The 20,949-nt window shown below is 44.0% G+C and overlaps 1 pseudogene; it reads right to left on the bottom strand.

Annotated features, from left to right (window-relative positions):
• Positions 1 to 14,277: 14,277 nt before the first annotated feature.
• Positions 14,278 to 14,954, bottom strand: LOC125927312 (40S ribosomal protein S19-like; annotated as a pseudogene).
• Positions 14,955 to 20,949: the final 5,995 nt, after the last annotated feature.

Here is a 20,949-nt window from a genome sequence, read left to right as displayed (position 1 = left end):
AAAAAAAAAAAAAAAAAAAAGGCAGGCGCCTTGCATTCTGCCCAAACCTTGGGGTCAAGGCCGTGGCCTTTAGTGTCCCACATGCTTGAGTTTCAATCTGGCTTCTGCCATTTCACAAACTGTATGACCTTGAGCAAGCTAATCTCTCTGCCCCTCAGTCTCCTCATCTGTGTAATGGGGGCAATAATGTTTACCTCATAGAGTTACTGTGATGGTTCAACAAGAAAATCCATTAAAGTGCCGGGCGTTTGGTCGACACTCGAGAACTGGAAACAGTTGTGCTTACTGTTACGCCTGGTTTCTTTGAAGTCGCTGTCACCAGGGAGGAGCTGCTCCTTTGGACTCTGCAGCTAGTCTCTTCCCTGATCTGTCTTCCGTTCCTGCCATTCTCTCTCTTCTTGGCTTTGAGTTGCCACTGTCTTCTGGGTTTCCTCCCGTCTTGCCAGCCTCTCCTTAGTCTGATTCTTTCTCCTCTGTCCTACCTCTAAAGTTTGGAGGCCCCAGGGCTTGGTCCAAGACCCCTCATCTTTTCTCCCTGGGCGTCCATGGCTTTAACCATGAGCCCCACGCCAGGGACCCTCAATCATCTCTCCAGCCTGGAGAGATAATAGTCAGCATCTACCTGATACCTCCATTCCTGATATCCAAAAGGCATTTCAAAATCCAAAATTGCGATTTCTAGTCCTTTTCCTCTCCCATGCTTCCCTACTTCCGTACATAATACTGTCTATCTACCCAGTTGCTCAAGCCCCAAACCCAGAATAAGCCTTTGATTTCTCTCCCCCTCACCCCCTGTGCTGGTTATCTATTGCTATGGAACAGATGACTCCCCAAACTGAGAGGCTTAAAATAATAAGCATTCTATTATCTCACATAACACATGCTTCTCTGGGTCGGGAATCCGGAAGTGAACTCCCAGGGCTTCAGAGCCTCTCATGAGGTTGCGGTCAAGATGTCAGTGAGGGTACAGTCGCCTAGAAGCTTGCCTGGGCCGAAGGATCTGCCTCCGGTGGGGGCTCATTCACACGCCTGTTACGTTAGTGCTGACAGTTGGCAGGAAGCCTACATTCCTTGTCATGTGGACGTGATAGAGCTCTTGAGTGTCCTTATAACATGGCAGCTTGGCTTCCTCTGGAGCGAGTGATCTGAGAGAGAGAGAGAGAAAGAGAGAGAGAGAGCAAAGAAGAAGTCGCAATGGTCTTTTCTGATCTCGCTTCCAAAGTCACACGCTGTTAATTCTGCTGTATTCTATTTGTTGGAAATGAGTCACTAAAGCCAGCCTGCATTCCCGGGGAGGAGAATGAAGTTTTCTCTCTTGGAGGGAGGCATATCAGAGAATCCGTGGACGTCTTTTAAAACCACTGTCTAAATGTGTCTTGAATTATCTACTTCTCTGCATCTCCACGGCCCCCACGCCCGGCCTACTGACGCCTCATGGCCCACCTCCGCGGTGGCGGTGGCCTCCTGGCTGACGGTCTTGCTTCCAGCCCATGTACAATCCGCTCTCCGCACAGCAGCCAGGACGGCAGCGGGACAACGTAAACCAGGCGTGGGGGCCTCCGGTTAAGGGTGACGACTTGTGTCTCCTCTCCCTTTTAAGATCCCACTAAAATGGTAGTAAAGAAAGAAGGAAGACCTCAACCCACAAGGACTGAGAAAACGATATCTCAGCAGATAAAGGATTTCAGCAAAGTTGTGGACGACTAGAAAAGGGCTGAGGAAGAGTCACAGACATAGAGACCAGGACAGAGGGAGACAGAAGATAAGAAGGAAAGGGGGTTTGGAGGCACAGATTGCGCAGAGGGGCGGAGGTGGGAGCACAGTGGATCCCTTCCACCCGTGCCCTGCACAGAAAGGCAGAAACAAGGTTCCCACGTCCGGGCAGAACACCAGAAGTTTCTTATCTGGGAAAATTGAACGCGCCAAAGAAAAAGTCCCTGCACTAACGTGTGGAGCATTCCTGGTGAAACAGCTGGCTTTTTGCCCAATCACTAAAAAGCAAAATCCACCAGTAAAAAAGCCTCACTCGTGCCCATCGAACTTCCAGTTTGCTCTTTCGTGCTGTTCCCTTACATACAAATGGCTGAGCCAGGATCATCTGACAAATGAAGAAAACTCCTGTGTCAGCTCGGGTCCTCTGGGAAACAGACACCAGATGGAGTTAGATGTACAGGAGATTTACTGGGGATAATGCCTGGGGGGAATAGAGACAGGAGGGGACAGAAGTCGACAGGGAAGGTCTTCAGATTGCAGTGCAGGACCGGCATGTGAGAAAGAAGAGAGGGAAGGAAGGAAGACTGGGTAGGAAGAGTTTCAGAGGGTGGTGCGGCTCTGACAGAGTCCCAGCCAAAGCTTCAGAGCAAAGATCACCCAGCAGGGGAGCCCGTTGGGCGGAACTGTCTGGGTGCTAATACCCCCAACCGTGCCCCATAATTGGCGAGAGTTATCTGAGGAGATCGTGTCCTCAGTTCAAAAGCTGTAGTTCGTCCAGAAAGTGTCAGAGCTGAAGTGTGTCGGTTGACAGCACTCCTCATGGCAAATTCTCTCTCCCGAAGTGAGAGCTGGGTAGTACATTTCCATGGGGGCTTCGCTCTTGGCATGCAAGAGGAAGACACAATGAAAAAAGAAAAGGGAAAGCCAAGGAAACAGAAGAAAACCAAACAACCAACCAATTAAGGGGCGCCCGGCTGGCTCAGTCAGAAGAGCAGGTGGCTCTTGATCTTGGCGTTGCCAGTTCGAGCCCCACGTCGGGTGTAGAGGTTACTTAAATAAAATTTTAAAAATACTTAAACACCCAACCAACCAATTTAAACACACCGCTCCTGATAATTAATATCATCTAGTAGTTATTAAAAAAAAATAACAGAATGCAGGGGCGCCTGGGTGGCTCAGTCGGTTGAGAGTCCGACTCTCGATTTTGGCTCAGGTCGTGATCCCAGAGTCACGGGATCGAGCCTCGCATCAGGTTCTGCGCTGAGCATGGAGCCTGCTTAAGATTCTCTCTCTCCCTCTTCCTCTGTCCCTCCTGCTAAGGCTCATTCTTTCTCTAAAGAGAGAGAGAGAGAATGCAGTGAAAAAAGAGCCATAGAGAATAAGAAAGGGTTCTTGCAAATTAAATATACAGAAGGGTTGGAAAGGCAAAACAAAAGGAGTCACTGAGTGAGTAGCACAAAAAGACAAAAGAGGAAATTTGTTGAGCGCCTGTTACATGCCGGTGTTGTTCTGGTGTCTGATGAAAAGCGGCAAACAAAATTCACAAAGCCCTTGCCCTTCAGGGTCTCCCAAGACGGGGAGTATGTGGGTGGGCCAGTCCGGGAGGCACAGTATTCCACTAACAGGAGTCCCAGAAAGAGAAGACCGCGATGAGGAGGGCAGAAAGTTGACCAAGAAATACCGCAAGAAAATTTTACGGGATTGAGGGACACGAATCTCCAAAATAAATGATCTGAACTCCTGCGTTAGCCCCAGGTGGAGCACCAGGGAATGGGTTTACCCTCCCGCCTGCAACAACTGAAAAGCGGGACAAAACACTTGCAACCGTGGGGTTCGGACTTTGGAAATCGGGGCAGCCGCGGACGGTGATCCCTGAGAGGAGAGGAGCTGAGCTATTAGTTCTATGGTCGTTCCTGCCTGCTGCCTGGAATAGGTTTCCCGGCCACAGCACAAGGAGGGATAACTCAGGCAGAGCCTGGTGGCCTCCTGGAGTTTGAGGAAATGTGCACAGTTGCGCAACCAAGATGGTGGATTTAAACTTGGCCCCATGGAGGGCGCCTGGGTGGCTCAGTCGGTTAAGCGTCCGACTTCGGCTCAGGTCACGATCTCGCGGTATGTGAGTTCGAGCCCCGCATCGGGCTCTGTGCTGACAGCTCAGAGCCTGGAGCCCGTTTCAGATTCTGTGTCTCCCTCTCTCTCTGCCCCTTCCCCGTTCATGCTCTGTCTCTCTCTGTCCCAAAAATAAATAAACGTTAAAAAAAAAATTAAAAAAAAATAAACTTGGCCCCATGGATAATCACAATCAATATGCATGGTCTAGACAACCCAACTGAAAGGCAGATATAAAAAGATGACCCAACTATATGCTAGACACAAGAAACCCACTTTATTATTTATTTTTTAAATCATTTGCTTTTTTTTAAGTTTATTTATTTTGAGAGAGAGAGAGAGAGAGAGAGCACATGCAGAGGGAGGGGTAGAGAGAGAATGCCAAGCAAACCACGCTGTCCGTGTCGAGCTTGACCCAGGCCTTGATCTCACGAACTGTGAGATGATGACCTGAGCCGAAATCAAGAGTTGGGCGCTTAGCTGACGGAGCCACCCAAGTGCCCCAAGAAACCCACTTTAAAGACGAAAGTAGGTGGGAAGGAAATGATACACCAGGCTAACACTAATCAAAAAGTCTATATTAATATGAGACAAAATCGATGATAGAATGAAGATTGTAGCCAAAAGATGAAGAGGGCCATTTCATGATAAAAGGGTCATTTCAACGAGAGGACACAGTTCTAAAGATTTATTCTTTTTAAAAAAATTTTTTTTAATTTTATTTATTTTTGAGAGAGAGAAAGAGTGTGAGCCAAGAAGGGGCTGAGACAGAGGGGGAAACACGGAATCTGAAGCAGGCTCCAGGCTCTGAGCTGTCAAGACAGATCCCGACGCGGGGCTCGAACCCATGAACCGTGAGGTCATGACCTGAGCGGAAGTCTGGTGCTTAACCGACTGAGCCACCCAGGCACCCCTAAAGGTTTATTCTTTACCCCACACTGACTGAGCCAGCCAGGTACCTGTAAGAGTTTTCTTTAAAAAAAAAAAATCATGACGGTGGTGCCTGGGTAGCTCAGTTGGTTAAGCATCCGGCTCTTGATCTCGGCTCAGGGCATGATCTCACAGGTAGTGAGATCAAGTCCTCCTTGGGGCTCTGCACTGACAGCATGGAGCCTGCTTGGGATTCTCTCTCTCTGCCCCTCTTCTGCTCACATGCACTTTCTCTCTCTCTCTCTCTCTCTCTCTTTCTTAAAATAAATAAATAAAACATTAAGAAAATAGAAGCAATCATGAGTGGACGTTGAATTTTTTTCAAATTATTCTTCTGCCTCTATTGAGATAGCCATCTGGGATTTGTATGCTATTCTGGTAAAGAGATAAATGACATTGATTTCTAATGTTCAATCAATCTTGCATTCCTGGAATAAACCCAATTGGGTAGGACGTATTATCCTTTTTATATATTACTGTATTAGATTTGTTAGTATTTTTGTTTAAATTTATTCCCATTAAAAATTTTTTTTTAATGTTTATTTATTTTTGACAGAGAGAGAGACAGAGCATGAGCAGGGGAGGGGCAGAGAGAGAGGGAGACACAGATTCTGAAGCGGACTCCAGGCTCTGAGCTGTCAGCACAGAGCCTGACACGGGGCTCGAACCCATGAACCACGAGTTCATGACCTGTGCCAAAGTCAGACACTTAACTGACTGAACCACCTAGGTGCCCCTATTTCACTGTTGATGGACATCTGGTTTGTCCCAGTTTTTGGCTGTACTTTCTTTTTTCTTTTCTTCTCTTTCTTTCTTTCTTTCTTTCTTTCTTTCTTTTTGCTAAAAATAAACATGCATATTTCTTGTCTATGTACCTATGTACCTATTTCACCTATGTACCTAGGAGGTGAGTTGATGGACCATAAGATAGATTATGTCTATCTTGCGTAGAAGCTGTCAGTTTTCCAGAGGATTATACCCATTTACACTCCCATCATAAATGTTCAGTTTTTAACATTTTAGCCATACCTGTAGATGTGCATTGGTATCTCATCATGGTTATAACTTGCATTTTCCTGAGGCCTAGTGGTTCGAGCACTTTTTCATATGTGCATTCACACGTGTTCACCCATTTGTATTTGTTGGCTATTTGGATATCCTCTTTGGGGAAGGGATTTCAAATGTTTTGCCTATTTTTGAAAACTTGGATTGCGTGATTTAAAAAAATGAATTAATAGGAGTTGTTTATGTATTCTGTGGTTTGCTTTTTCAACTTTCATTTTTTTCATTTTTTTATTTTAATTTCAGTATAGTTAACATACAGTGTTGTATTAGTTTCTTGTGTACAATATAGTGATTCGTCACCTCTATACATCACCCGGTGCTCATCATAAGTGCCCTCTTAATCCCTATCACCTGTTTCCCCCATCCCCCATTCTCCTCCTCTCTGGTAACCATCAATTTGATCTCTATAGGTTTTGTTGTTTTTTTTTTTCAGCCTTCTCTACTTTTTTTTCTACCAATTTTATTTTTCTTGGTTTGCCTCTCTTGCCCCTCCCCCCAACCGACGTTCATTTGTTTTGTTTCTTAAATTCCATATATGAGTGAAATCACATGAGATTTGTCTTTTTCTGATTGGCTTATTTCACTTAGCATTTTACTCTCTAGCTCCATCCATGTCGTTGCAAATGGCAAGATCTCATTCTTTTTGATGGCTGAACAATATTCCATTATTTATATACACCACGTCTTCTTTATTAATTTTCTTTATGGTGTCTTTTGGTGAACAGAGTTTTTCAATCTTAATAAGTCAGATACACTACTTGTTCATGTTTACTGGTATTATGTCCTGATTAAGACATCTATGTCTACTCCAAGGACATGAGAATATCCTGTGATTTTTTTTTTGACAAGCTTTATTGTTTTTATTTTTCCCACATAAGCCTATGATTCATCTCAAATGAATTTTGGGGTATGTTTGAGATAAGAGCCAAGATTCCATTTTTTCTATGTGGCTATCCAATTACTCTAGCACCATTTATTGAAAAGCACCATAATTTCCCCCACTGAATTTTAGTTATAACTTTATTGTAAATTAGGTGATGATATATGTGTAGGCCTGTTTCTGTTTAATTACAAAGCTGTTTTCCAAAGTGGTTGTACTATTTTACATGCAGGAATGTTTTGGTTGTCCACGTGTTGCCAGTATATAATATTTTCAGACTTCGATTGTAGTCATTCTGATGTGTATTCTGTTGTAGTTTTTAAATTAAAAATTTTTTTTTTTAATTTTTATTTATTTACTTTGAGGGGGGCAGAGGGAGGCTCTGTCAGAGCACAGCCTGATGTGGAGTTCAATCTCACGAAACTTGAGATCATAACCTGAGCCAAAATCAAGAGTCGGGAGCTTAACTGACTGAGTCACCCAGATACCCCTCTATTGTGGTTGTAATTTGAATTTCACTTGTGACTAATGGTGTTGAATATCTTTTTTAAAAAGTTTTTATAATTTTTAACCTTTTTATTTATTTTTGAGAGAGAGAGAGAGAAAGGGAGACAGAGGATCTGAAGCAAACCCTGTGCTGTCAGAGCAGAGCCCAATGCGGGGCTCAAACTCACGAACCCATGAGATCATGACCTGAGCAGAAATCAAGAGCCACTGCTCAACCAACTGAGCCACCCAGGTGCCCCTGAACATCTTTTCATTTGCTTATTCCCGCTACAATATCTTTTGTAGTGGGATATCTTCAAGTCTTTTGCTTATTAAAAAAATTGGATTGCTTGTCTTTCTAATTATTGGATTACAGAAGTTATTTACTGATTCTGTACATAAATTCTGTATCAGATATATGAATTATGATTATTTTCTCTTACTTGGTGGGCTTTTCATTTTATAAAGGTATTATTTGATGTGCAGAAAATTTTAATTTTCATTACATCCACTTTACTAGTTTTTTTTTTTTTTTTATGGCTAGTACTTTTTTGTCCTAAGATATTTTTGCCTACCCTGAGGCTGCAAAGATATTTTCCTACATTTTCTTCTAGCAGCTTTATAGTTTTAGCTTTTTACATTCAGGTCTATGATCTATTTTGAATTAATCTTTGTGTATGGTGAGAGGTGAGGGTTGGGGTTTCTCCAACTGTTCCAGCACCAAAACTTTCATTTTCCCATTGAGGTACCTTGATGCCTTGTTGAAAATTGGTTGACATTATCTATGCGAGTTTGTTTATGAGCATGCTTTTCCATTGATCTGTTTGTCTATCCTACACCAATACTACACTATCTTGATTACTATAGCTTTGTAGTAAGTCTTAAGCTCTAGCAGTGTAAATTTTCCAAGTTTGTTCTTTTTCAAGATTGTTTTGACTATCTTAGGTTCTTTGCATTTCCATATAAATGATAGAATCATAGAATCAGCTTATACATTTCTATTTTTTAAAACCTGCTGAGACTTTTATTGTGATGGTATTGAATCTGTAGATCAGCCTATGGACTCATGACATTTTAATGTTTTGTCTTCCATTCTATAAACATCGGGCATCTCATTATTTATTTAACTTGTCTTTTATTTCTCTAAGCAATGTTTTGTACTTTTGGTGTAGAGGTCTTGCACATTTTCCATAAAATTTATTCATTGGTATTTTATATTTTTTACATTATTTCCAATAGTATATTTTAGATTCTTAATTTTTCAATTGTATGTTGTGTATATATAGATAGGCAATTGATTTTTGTGCGTTGACAATAAGTTAAGTTCACTCAATAGCTCTAGTAGTGTCTGTAGATTCCTTAGGGTTTTATATCCACGCAATCATACTGTATAGATTTACTTCTTTTCCAATCTTTTTGTCTTTACATCATTTTCTTTCTTTACTGAGCTAGCTAGGAAAATGTTGAATAGAAGAAATGAGAGTAGGCATCCATATTTGTTCCTAACATAGGGGGAAAGCACTCAGTATTGCAGTACTAAATGTGATTTCAACTGTAAGATTGTTTTGAGATATCCTTTATCAAATTGAGGAAATTCTTATTCTAGTTTTCTCAGAGTTTTAAAAACCATGAACGGGTATTTTATTTTATCAAAAGCTTTTTCTGCATCTGTTAAAATGGTCAGATAGTTTATCTACTTAATTTAGTTAATGTGGGTAGTTACATTGGTTGATTTTGCAATATTAAATCAATCTTCATTGCTGGACAACACTGCATTTGGTCATTACAATGAATTAACTTTTTAAAAAATTACTACATTTGATTTGGCCTTTTTTGTATGGGATTTTGCATCTATGTTCATGGGAGATATTGGCTGTAACTCTCTTTTCTTGTAATATCCTTGCCAGGTTTTGGTATCAAGGTTAAGTCTCATAAAATGAGTTGGAAAATGTTCTTTTTTTCTCTATTCTCTGTATTTATGTAAGGTGGTGTTATTTCTTCCTTAATGTTTGGAGGAATTCCCCAGTGAAGCCATCTGGGCCTAGAGATTTCTTTGTGGAAGATATTAAATTAAGGATTCAATTTCTTTTAACAGACATGTAGGCCCATTGTGATCTCAAAAATCATAATATTTTTGTGACAATTTTGGATGTTCCTGTGACATTTTTGGCTAGTTGTGTTTTTTAAGGAAATTTCTCATGTAATCTAAATTTTCAAATGTTGACATGAAGTTGTTTGTAATATCCTCTTGTTATCTTTTTAACATCTGTAAGCTCTGTAGTAATGCTTCCATGTGTATTCCTAATATTAATTATATGTTCTTTCTCTCTCTATCTCATCTTTCTTGCTAGATTTTTATCAATTTTTGTGGTCTTTCCAAAGAACCCATTTTTGGCTTTGTTGATTTTATTGAATGTTTGTTTTCTATTTCTTTGGTCCTCATCTTCTCAGTTGTGTGCTTTTCTTTAGTGACACTCAGAAGCCTGGATGTAGGCACACTGAAAACAGAGTTGGATTAATTAATTTTTAAGATATTATTTAAAAGATAATGCTGCCCTTCACTACCACAAGAGCAAGGGTTTTATTTGTTTTATTTAATGCTATGCCCCTAGCCTAGAACAGTGATTGATCAGAATAGGTACTTAATAAATATTTGTTGATTGAATGATTCTGTGCTCTTTGGAAAAATTCAAATCATAAAGCCCATATTTAGGGTTAAAACTGCATTCCCTTGGCCTCCATTGCCACCCTCTTAGGGATTAAGATTGTTAATAGTGTGTGTGTGTGTGTGTGTGTGTCCTTCCAGACCTTTTTATATGCATAGACATATATTTAAAAATTAAAAACAGAATAAGGGCACCTGGCTGACTCAGTCAAGAGAGCATGCGACTCTCTCTCTCTCTTTTTTAAAATTTTTATGTATTTATTTTGAGAGAGAGTATGAGCAGAGGAGGGCCAGAGAGAGGAAGGGAGAGAAAGAATCCCAAGCAGGCTCTATACATGGAGCTGGATGTGGGGCTCAGTCTCATGAACTGTGAGCTCATGACCTAAGACTTGGACGCTTAACCACGAACTGAGCCATCCAGGCACCCTGAGCATGCGGCTCGTGATCTTAGGGTCATGAGTTCAAGCCCTACATTGGGTGTGGAGCCTACTTAAAAAGAAAATTAAAAACAATAACATTTATACATAGTTTTCTGAAAAATTTTACACGTCAACAACAGTTGAGTAAATATTTTAAAGCATAGATTAAATATTTGAATTGCTCTGGTTTTTAAGTGATAGAAATATAGTTCAAATTGGCTTCAGTGGAAAAAGAAGGCAGGAGGGGTTTATTGGCTCACATAACTAAATTCCTAGGGGCAGCTGACTTCAAGCACAGTGAGGTTCAGGTGCCCAGATTTTGTCTTCATAAATCTTTCACCAATACATGGTTTTGAGTTCCTTTGTTTTGGCTTTATTCTCAGATCAACTCTTCCATGTGAAGTCAAGATGGCCTTAGAAGTTCCAGACACAGGGGCGCCTGGGTGGCTCAGTCGGTTAAGCCTCCGACTTCGGCTGAGGTCGTGAGGTCGTGAACTTGCAGTCCGTGAGTTCGAGCCCCGCGTCGGGCTCTGTGCTGACAGCTCAGAGCCTGGAGCCTGTTTCAGATTCTGTGTCTCCCTGTCTCTGACCCTCCCCCATTCATGCTCTGTCTCCCTCTGTCTCAAAAATAAATAAAGGTTAAAAAAATTAAAAAAAAAAAAAAGAAGTTCCAGACACATTCCACCTGCTCTTCTTTTCTGGGATATTGGAAAAATCACAATGTGGTCTCTAATTTGACCCTCATTTAGATCATACACTCTGCCCTAAACTAATCAGTTTGCTTGAGGGAGGATGGAATACACTGACTGGTAAAGACTACGTCACATGCTTCAAGCCTGAACTGGAAGGCAGGGCCAGTCCTACCAAACCACATGCCAGAGAGTAGGAGAGGAATGGTTCTCCAGAGAGTATGGGTGGGGAGAGGACTGTTGCTAGAAGAAATGATAATGGTTGTTGAGCAAGCTGAAACAATAGATTCCCATTAGAAGTAGAGTAGCTTTCTCAAAGCTCATTTTGAGGAGTAATGACAAACTGCCTCCAAAACTGTGGTACCATTTTGTATTCTCATCAACAACTTGTATATTTCTTTCAAGCATTTTTTTTTGTTTTTGTTTTGTTTTTAGTAAACTCTATGCATAATGTGGAGCTTGAAGTCACCACCTTGAGATCGAGAGTCTCATGTTCCACCAACGGAGCCAGCCAGTTGCCCCTTTCTTTCATGTGTTTCATAGTTTAACTCTTTATACTTAGATATTTAATCCATCTGGAATTCCCTTTTATATATGGATTTAATTTAAGTATTTTTTTCCATAGATAGATAGCCATTTATTCCAGTACCGTGTCCCTTCCTTGCTAGTTTGCAATGCTGTTTTTATCATGTGCTAAATTCCCCTGTGGTGGGAGGCGGAGACTGAGAGATATCTTAGAAGGTAAAACTGAATGAGAGTGCAAGGGGGAGAAAGGGATCCAGGGTGACCACGTTTCCTGTTTGAGTGATTGTGCAGAACCAGGAAGTAGGGAGAGGAGCAGGAGTAGGGATGGGGGCCTCAGAGAGAGAAGGAAGGTGGGTAAGTCAATCAGGGACATGTTGACTTTGAGGTGCTCATGGACATTAAGGACATATTTAATAGAAATACATGATAAACTTTTTATTACAATATTCACCATATGAAAAAGGTTTTTGATATTGCTTCTGGACTATTTGTTCTATTGATCTGTTAGCTTATTGATTTACTTGATCATTTTACAAATGTTTGTGAAGTATCTAATATGTGTGAAGACAAATCCTATTCTTACTATAATACCGACTATTTTATGGTACATCTGGATTAGTGGTAATGTAAGCAATTCCCACTCAGCCCATTATCCTTATTTTTTAAATCATTTTTTTCTCTTGGTACCCATTTACTCTTGCAGATGAATTTTAGAATTATCTTTTCTAGTTTCAGTTAAAGAACTCTGTTAGAATTTCAAACTCAAGTTGCATTGGATTTATAGAGTAATTTGGAGGAAATTGACAGCCTTACCAAAGTATTCTACCATTGTGAGAAAATGGCATACATCTCTCCATTTATTCAGGTCTTCTAGTATGTCCCTGGCAAAATTTATTCCTATGTGTTTCATGGCTATAATTGCTGTTATAAATAAAATCATTTTAAAAAAACATTTTAGAATTGGTTTGTGTTGGTAAAAAAGAAAACTATTGATTTTCCTACATTTTTCTTTTAACTAGCCATTTTACTGAACTTGCTTATAAGATTTATAAGGTTTCAGCGGAATCTTTGACTTTTCTGGCTAGATAATAATATATCTGCATGTAGAGATGATTTTGCTTTTCCCAGTATCTATATCTCATTTTTTTCAGATTAACGCTACTGTTTTATTTGATTATTCCTTCTTTTTATTTACTTTTATAGCTCTATTGAAGAATAATTGACAATACATAAAGTACACATATTTAAAATACACATGCTCTGTCTCTTTCTCTCAAAAATAAATAAACGTTAAAAAAATCAAGGTACTGATTTCCAAAGTGGTTGTGCCATTTTCCATTTCCACCAGCAGTGTATGAAAACTCCACTTGCCCACATTCTCACCAACACTTGGTATTATCATTAAAGAAAATTTGTTCAGCTATTCTAATAGTGATATCTCATTGTAGTTTTTTTAAAAATATTGGTTCCTTTCTCTTTGTTTTTTTAAATCTTTATTTAATTATTTTGAGAGAGAGAGAGATGGGGAGCGAGTGGGGGAGGGGCAGGGAGCTAGAGAAACAGAGAATCCCAAGCAGGCTCCCCGCCATCAGAACAGAGCCTGATGTGTGGCTCGAACCCACGAACTGTGAGATAACGACCTCAGCCCAAATCAGGAGCCAGATGCCTAACCAACTGAGCCACCCAGGTGCCCCTCATTGTAGTTTTAAGTGGCATTTCCCTAATGCCTGATAATGAGGATCTTCCCGTATGCGTATTTGCCTCCCTTGTTTAAGCGTCAGTTCAAAGCTTTTGCCCATTTAAAAAACTGGGTTGTTTTCTTATTGAGTTTTGAGAGTTCTTTGTATGTTCTGGGTAAGAGTCTTTTATGATATATATGCTAGGCAAATATTCTCTCCCAGTCTGTAGCTCTTCTTTTTGTTTTTGTTTTTTAAAATTTTTTTAACATTTATTCATTTTTGAGAGAGACAGAGCATGAGCGGGGGAGGGGAAGAGAGAAAGGGAGACACAGAATCCAAAGTAGGCTCCAGGCTCTGAGCTGTCAGCACAGTGCCCGATGCAACCTGATGCAGGGCTCTCGAACTCACGAACTGTGAGATCATGATCTGAGCCAAAGTCAGACGCTTAACTAACTGAACCACCCAGGCACCCCATCTTCTTTTTGTTCTTTAAACAGTATCTTTGATACAGCAAAAATGCTTAGTACTGATGAAATCCAATATTTCAATTTTTTTTATGGTGTTGTTATCTCAGAAATCTTTGCCTAACCCAAGGTCACAAAGATTTTCTCCTATATGTTTTCTGCTGGAAATGTTATACTTTTAGGCTTCTGTTTAGGTTTAGCATCCACTTTGTGTTAATTTTTGTACAGTGGTGTGAGTTATTTTGTTTTATTTGGAACATAGATATTCATTTCAACAAATGAAAAGACTATCCTTTTCCCACTAGACTGCCTTTGCATCTTTGTGGAAAATCAAAGACCATATTGATGGACCTGATGCAGGCTCGAACCCACGAACTGTGAGATCATGACCTGAACTGAAGTCAGACGCTTAACCGACTGAGCTACCCAGGCGCCCCTCAACAGGACCCTATCTTGATTACTGTAGCTTTTAACAGTCTTGAAATTAAGTAGTGTAAGTCCTTCAGCTTGGTGGTTTTTTTTCTTCCACAGACAAAGCAACTTACTAACCCAGAATTTGTTCTAATGCTGCTGCTTCTTTTTTTAATGTTTATTTATTTTGAGGGAGAGAGTACACGAGCAGGGGGAGAGGCAGAGAGAGAGAAGAAAGAAGATCCTAAGCAGGCTCCATGCCCTCAGTGGAGAGCCCAACGTGGGGCTTGATCCCACGAACCGTGAGAGATCATGACCTGAGCCACGATCAAGAGTCGGTTGCTTAACTGATGGAGCCACCCAGGCACCCCTGTTCTAGTGTTTCTTGTTTGCGGTTGCCAACTCTCTGAAGATTCTACCCAGATCTCTCTGTCCCTGAGGTGTTAGTTTGTGGCCCCCATCTTGGTCCTTCTCCACCATTTTCAGCCCCTCCAGGGCTTGAAGGATGCTGTGGGCCACATTCTTGGAGCCTTAGCTGAAGTGGCTGGGCACGACGCTGTTTGTCTGTTGGCCCCCATAGATCTTGGTCATGGATCCAACTTGGTGCAGCCAGAGAGATACTCTGTGGAAATGCTCATGTGTGGAACCAGTTCTTATCACAAGGAGCAAGCTCTTGATGCTTGGGCAGCTTGACAGTGTCTGCCCATTTAGGAAGCTTCAGCTTCCCAAACTTTTTGAGAAAGGCTGCTGGAGCTCTGAAGAACCCCTGAAGGTTCACGTCTTTTGCAGTAACTCCAGCCATATGTGGCCTCAGTGCTGACAGCCAGGGGATAGGGCCTTCCAGCTACCTGCCCCCACCTTCTTTTGCAAAGTTATTTTGGCTATTCTAAGTCCATTGAATTTCTACAAGAATTTTAGAATCAGCTTTCAATTTCTACAAAAAAAAAAAAAGCTGCTGGGAATTTGACTGGGATTGTGTTGAATTTATAGATCAGTTTGGGGATAACTGATCTTGACTGTTGAATCTGCTGATCCATGAGCATAGTATAGCTCCTCATTTACTGAGGTCTCTAAGCAATATTTTGTAGTTTCCAGTGCACAGGTCTTATACATTCTTTGTCAGTCTTTTCCCTAAGTAATTCATATTTTTAAAGTTGATTTATTTATTTTGAGAAAGAGAGAGAGAGAGAGAGGGCACATGTGAGTAGGGGAGGGGCAGAGAGAGAGAGAGAGGGAGAGAGAGAATCCCAAGCTGACTCTCACAAGCCATGAGATCATGACCTGAGCCGAAATCAAGAGTCAGATGCTTAACTGGCTGAGCCACCAGGCGCCCCTAAGTAGTTCATATTTTTAGAAATATAATTGATTGTATATCTTGATCTTATAATCTTGCTAAACACACACGTTAGTTCTAACAGCTATTTTTTAGGTTCCATCAGATTTTCCACATGAAAATCCGTGCCATCTTCGAACAAAGACAGTGTTACCTCTTCCTTTCAGTTCTGGATGCCCTTTTACCCTTGCCTCAGTGCCCTGGCTAGAACCTCAGTACAATGTTGAATAGGGATGATGAGAGTAACATACTTGCCTTGCTCCTGACATTAATAGGAAATCTACATTTCCTGACATTAACAGGTTCTTCTACAAAAATTCACACTTTTAGGGACTCCCGCTATGGCATCATGGATTCCTCTTCTCTGTTGGATTTTGCCATCAGTATAGTCTAATATGCTTTAAAACTCTAGGATATTTTTTCTCTTTTAAAGGGGTTTTTGAGGATGGAGTGGTAAACAGATGTGCTAAAGGAGCCTTCTTGAATCGGAGGTACAGTGTTAGGGTTTTGCCAGGCAAGTGTGACCACAAAAGACAGAGGGTAAGAAGTTAAGATGATCTGATAAAGCAGAGACTCTGGGCTGAAGAAGAGAAGAGAATGAAGACAGAAGGGGGCTGACAGATGGGAAAATCATCTCAGGGTCAGTTGACTGGGGATTGAAAAACAGTTGTCTGAAGAAGAGTTGAACCAAAGGAGCAGAAGGTGAGTTCAGAACGGAAAATGGGAGCACGCATAGGTGGTGACAGTGTCCAGGATGGGAACAAGGGTGTGGGCAGAGGAGAACGTGAGTTGGCATACAAAGGTTGTAGAATGGAGATGCTGGGACTTTTAGAGTTACCCAGGGTGCATTAGGAATTGGGATGCGAAGAGGTTTCAACAAATGCGAAGCAGGGCTGGGAGGTCAGTGGACAACAGTCATGAGGGAGAGTGGCACAGGTGGATGGAGCAGGGGCTTTTGCAAGAAAGTGACAGAGGGGCGCCCGGGTGTCTCAGTCAGTTAAGCATCGGACTTCAGCTCAGGACAAGATCTCGCAGTCCATGAGTTCAAGCCCCACATCGGGCTCTGTGCTGAGAGCTCAGAGCCTGGAGCCTGCTTCGGATTCTGTGTCTCCCTCTCTCTTGGCGCCTCCCTGACTTGTGCTCTGTCTCTCAAAAATAAATAGGCATTTTTAAAAGTTAAAAAAAAAAAGTGACGGAGTGATGTTCTGGAAGCAGCAATGGGGAGCTAGGAAGGACCTGACTCTTATCTCCTGACCCTTGGCGCCGTCCCAAGAAGGGGTCACAAAAGCAGCAACGACCCAGGGAGGTGCAGGAGTCGTTCCCCCCAGGTTTTGGGCCAGTTCCTCTACCTCTGGTTACACTTGGGGATTGGAGTTTAGCCCTGGCCTGCAGCCCAGTGACTGGAGGGCAAGGTGTGGCCTGTGGCCTGAAGGTAGAGAAGAGCCACGGACTTGGATTCCTTGGGCAAGTCATTTTGCTTTTCTGAGCCTCAGTTTTATCAACTCTAAAATGGGATTTTAGACTGAGCCTGGGTGGTTCAGTCAGTTAAACGTCCGTCTCTTGGTTTTGTCTCAGGTCGTGATCTCACGGTTCGTGAGTTTGAGCCCCCGCGCTGGGCTCTGTGCTGACAGCGCGGAGCCTGCTTGGGACCCTCCCTTTCCCTCTCTCTCTGCCCTTTCCCTGCTCTCTCTCTCTCAAAGTAAATAAATAAACTTAAAAAAATAAAATAAAATGGGATTTACACACACAGGGGATTAAATTGAATAAAATAATATCCCAAGTGCTTAAGAATGGCTCCGACTATGATTATTTTGAATTCCTAGGGTCAGACTCTGCTTTTCCTGTCCCTCGGTAGGAGTTTCCTGATTTTGGCCCGAAGCCTGACAGATGAATCTGTCCATCACCTTGAAAGCGAAGAGCTGGGTCCCTCCTCCTCAGGGCTGCATAAGGGCCTTGAACGTGTTCCCTGAACCTCGGGGCTCTTATAACCCCGGAGGTTCTTGCCTCAGATCCAGGGCTGGACCGGGTCGGGAGGCTGGGCAGCCCCCAGTCTGCAACCGAACAAGGAGCAGAGGCTTTAGGTCCTGGGAAGGGAGGAAACAGGAAGCAAAGTGTGCACCTATCACCAGCCACCATGAACAGGGGAGGAGGGGGCTTCACTGGCGTCACCCGGGTTGGGGGGGGGGCCGCCCACCTGGGAGGCTGGCAGTGACCTAATACACAGCGGGCTACTCTGCGAAGCAGCTCCCCGTTCTTCCAGATGCAGAGAACATCAGCGATTTGCCCAAGTTCCTGCAGCCAGTAGGTAGGACTTAGTGGGTGCGACTGGAGACTCTCCCTGTGCCGATAGCCCAATCTCCTCTAAACCCTCATCTGGGGGAGCGGGGACTGGTTTCTTTTCTTTCTTTTTTTTTTTCCCAATGTTTATGGGGGGGGGCAGAAGGAGCGGGGGAGAGACACTTGCTCCTTGGCGAGTCATTTAACTTCTCTGAGGCTCCGTTTTCTGATCTGAGAGTGGCTATCTCATGGGCTTGCTGTGGGCCCTGTAGCCTGGTCCAAGATGGAGACTGAGAGAGGGGTGCAGGTTGGAGCCGGAGTCATTTCTTTGAGAGGGACCCTTGGCTTTTTTCTGGGAGGTAGGGACAGAAGAAGGGGATGGGCTCTGGGGACAGACAGACCTGGATTCTTATCGCACTTACAAGCTGTGGGACCTTAGGGAAGGGACTTGTGCTTCCCCTTTGCCTCTTTACCCCTGAAACCCAGACTTCAGTTTCCACGTTGATAAAAAGGCGCAGAGCATACCTACCTCTTGGGCTTGCGGAAAGGGTCAAGTGAGGAAATGTTGCAAAGTGCCCGTAGTAGGTGATTCGTAAACACGGTGTCCAGATGTCGCCTCCACCAGCCTTGCCAGGAGAATCCCTTGATGAGCAACCCCCACCCCAACCTTTACCTCTTTAAGCTAGCGGATCGCTAACTTCTTCAGGGAATTCCTTTCTCAGGTTGGTTTCCCCTCCTGCAGTCAGGAGAGGTGCCCCTGCCAGCAAACTGGAGAATGACTTGGTCAGGGTGGCTGGTGGCTCAAAGAGAAGTCTCACTCGTCCTCTGCACCTCCGCCCTTCCCAGGGTGATTTGTCCCTGCCCACAGCGACATGTCCTTTCTGAATCGTGTAAGTTAAAAGCCTCCCTGGGCACCTGCAGGCGCCCCCCAACCTTCCTAGCTGGGCATTCACCATAACACTCCTTCTCCAATGCTAGTACCCCTCTGCCCAGCCTCTCTTGCTGCCCTGGTCAGCCCTCGACCTCCCAGCCTCAGTGACTGCAGCACCCCCCCCCCCCAGCATACCCCTTGGCTGGGAACACCCTCCGCCCCAGCAAAAGTTTTGCTCGCCTTTCAAGGCCCGACTCAGATATCAGTCGTCTCTCCCCTAACTAAAGCTCTCCCAGACCCCTTTCCCTGCAGGACTAACTGCTCCCTCCTCAGTGCTCCACCCCTAGGCTAGCCAGGCACAATGCTCCCGGGGCAGTGGGATGGTGTCCACAAATCACAGCTGTTCTGCTCCTGCTCCTCTGGGAAGAGGACAGATGTGGCTGGTCTCTTGTCCCATCCTGTCCAGGCGTCTGGACACGTGCTCAGGGCCCTTCAGGGTCCCCTGTGCAAACGTTCCCAGCCCCCATCTGGGCTCTGAGCCCCAGAGGTAGCAGGTGTACCCCTCATCCGGCACGGAGGTTCTGGCTCCGCCCCCCTTGGCTCTAGGCAATGCTATAGTACAGATGGGAATGTCGAAAATATCCGTGACATATTCCAAACTGGCCTACTTTCCTATCACGAGAGAGTCTGGGACTGAGACGGGCGAGGACACGTGAGATGGGAGTTTGGGACCTCTTCCCACCTCTGTCTTCCTCTCTCAGCTCAGTTGTTAGACAGGAGAGGGATTTGCAGCCTCACCCAGCAGTCCCCCCCCTGCTCTGCAGCTGCGCGCTGGAGGTGTTGGTGGGGAGGGTGGCGTGGGGGTGTAAGGGGTCTGGCGGAAGTTGGTGAAGGAACCAAGGCCGGGTCCTGTCGTGGGAATCCTCCAGCCCCAGGAAGGCAGTGGAGTTCATGTCATTGGACTTGGGGGCTGAAGGCTTGGGTTCCAGCCCTGCTTCACCTGTGAAGCCTCGGGCAAGTGTCTTCACTTCTCTGGGCTTTGGTTTCCTCATCTGCAAAATGGGCTTCTCGTGATCTGATCCTTGCTTTGCCCTCCTTGGCTTGGTTACGGGGTTGCCATGAAGACCGCAAAGCTCTGGACCCTGACTTATTGGTCCAGCTTCCAGGCTTCTCACCCAGGTGGGGCTGTGCCCTTGCACGCAGGTCACCAGCTCCAGCCCTCTGCCTCCCAGCAGGCCTGGCCGGGCCACCACCCTTAATCCTGGTTTAATGCTCTCTGAGTAGGAAGTCACCCACAGTCCGGCCTGCTGCCAGGCCCTCCTCACCCCTCTTGCAACTGGCAGGAAGTTCACACTCAGAGCTGATCTCAGTCTCTCTTTCTGACATGGAACGCCTGGAGGGTTCTGGCTTGTCTCCTCCTTCACCCAAAAAGTGATCTTTGTTTCAGTTCCTGCCTTTTCAAGATGGACGCATCATCCTTCTCTGTGTCTCGAGGTGGACAGGGTCCTTGGGACATTTCCTAACTCTGATGAGGCTGGATTTCTTTCTCCTTTCAGGTGCCTTGTCCAATTTGGGATTCTATGGGTGTGTGGGGGGGTGGGGAGGGGGGCGGGGCGGGGGGGGGAGAGAATGCCTGCCTCAGTTTCCCCAGCTGGCACACAACTAGAGAAATAAGTGACTCAATTGGGAAAGATCAGTTGCTGTGGATCCATTAAGTGGGGCAAGAACAGAAATAATGGTTCATATTTAAAACACTTATTGTGCACACACCCTCTAGGAATTTATTCTACAGATATGCTCACATTGTGTGAACTGAAATAATTACCAGGGTATCTCTTACACCGGACGTGGCCCAAATATCCATCAACAGAGCACTTTTATTTTATTTCGTTATAGGTTTCGTTTTTAAGTTATCTCTACACCCAGCATGGGGCTCGAACTTACAACCCCAAGATCAAGAGTCGCAATGCTCCACTGACTGAGCCAGCCAGGCGCCCCAACAGGGCACCTTTATGTGCTCTGGTGCAAACAACGTCCGGTTTATATCATTGAATGTATCTCCCCTGCTGCCGTGTGGGTAAGAGAACACAAAGAAAATGCTGGTGAGCACGTGGGCAAGCCCTGAAAGGCCAAAGAAAGTGGAAATGGTGTTTGCTTCTGGTGCTGGACCTGGGTACCTGTGGGGCCAGAGGCCGTGATGGGGAACCTGGTTTTCTGCTCTATTTCCTTTTGTACCTTTTGAATTTTGTATCACTTGCAAATAGGACTTCCTACTCAAAAAATAAGTCAAATTAACTTTTTCCCACTCCTGGAAATCTTGTATGCCACTAATTTTTGGTCCCCAGTGGTTATTGCTGCGATCAGAACCCCCCCCGGAGAAGGAGGGTAAAGCCAGGGGTAGGGCAGGGAGTGGTATGGAGACCTGGGAACTAT

The sequence above is a fragment of the Panthera uncia genome, chromosome E1 (genome assembly GCF_023721935.1).
Source record: "Panthera uncia isolate 11264 chromosome E1, Puncia_PCG_1.0, whole genome shotgun sequence".
In the NCBI taxonomy this organism is placed as follows: domain Eukaryota; kingdom Metazoa; phylum Chordata; class Mammalia; order Carnivora; family Felidae; genus Panthera; species Panthera uncia.
The sequence above is the reverse complement of the archived record's forward strand: the minus strand, read 5'-3'. Positions and strand labels throughout refer to the sequence as shown.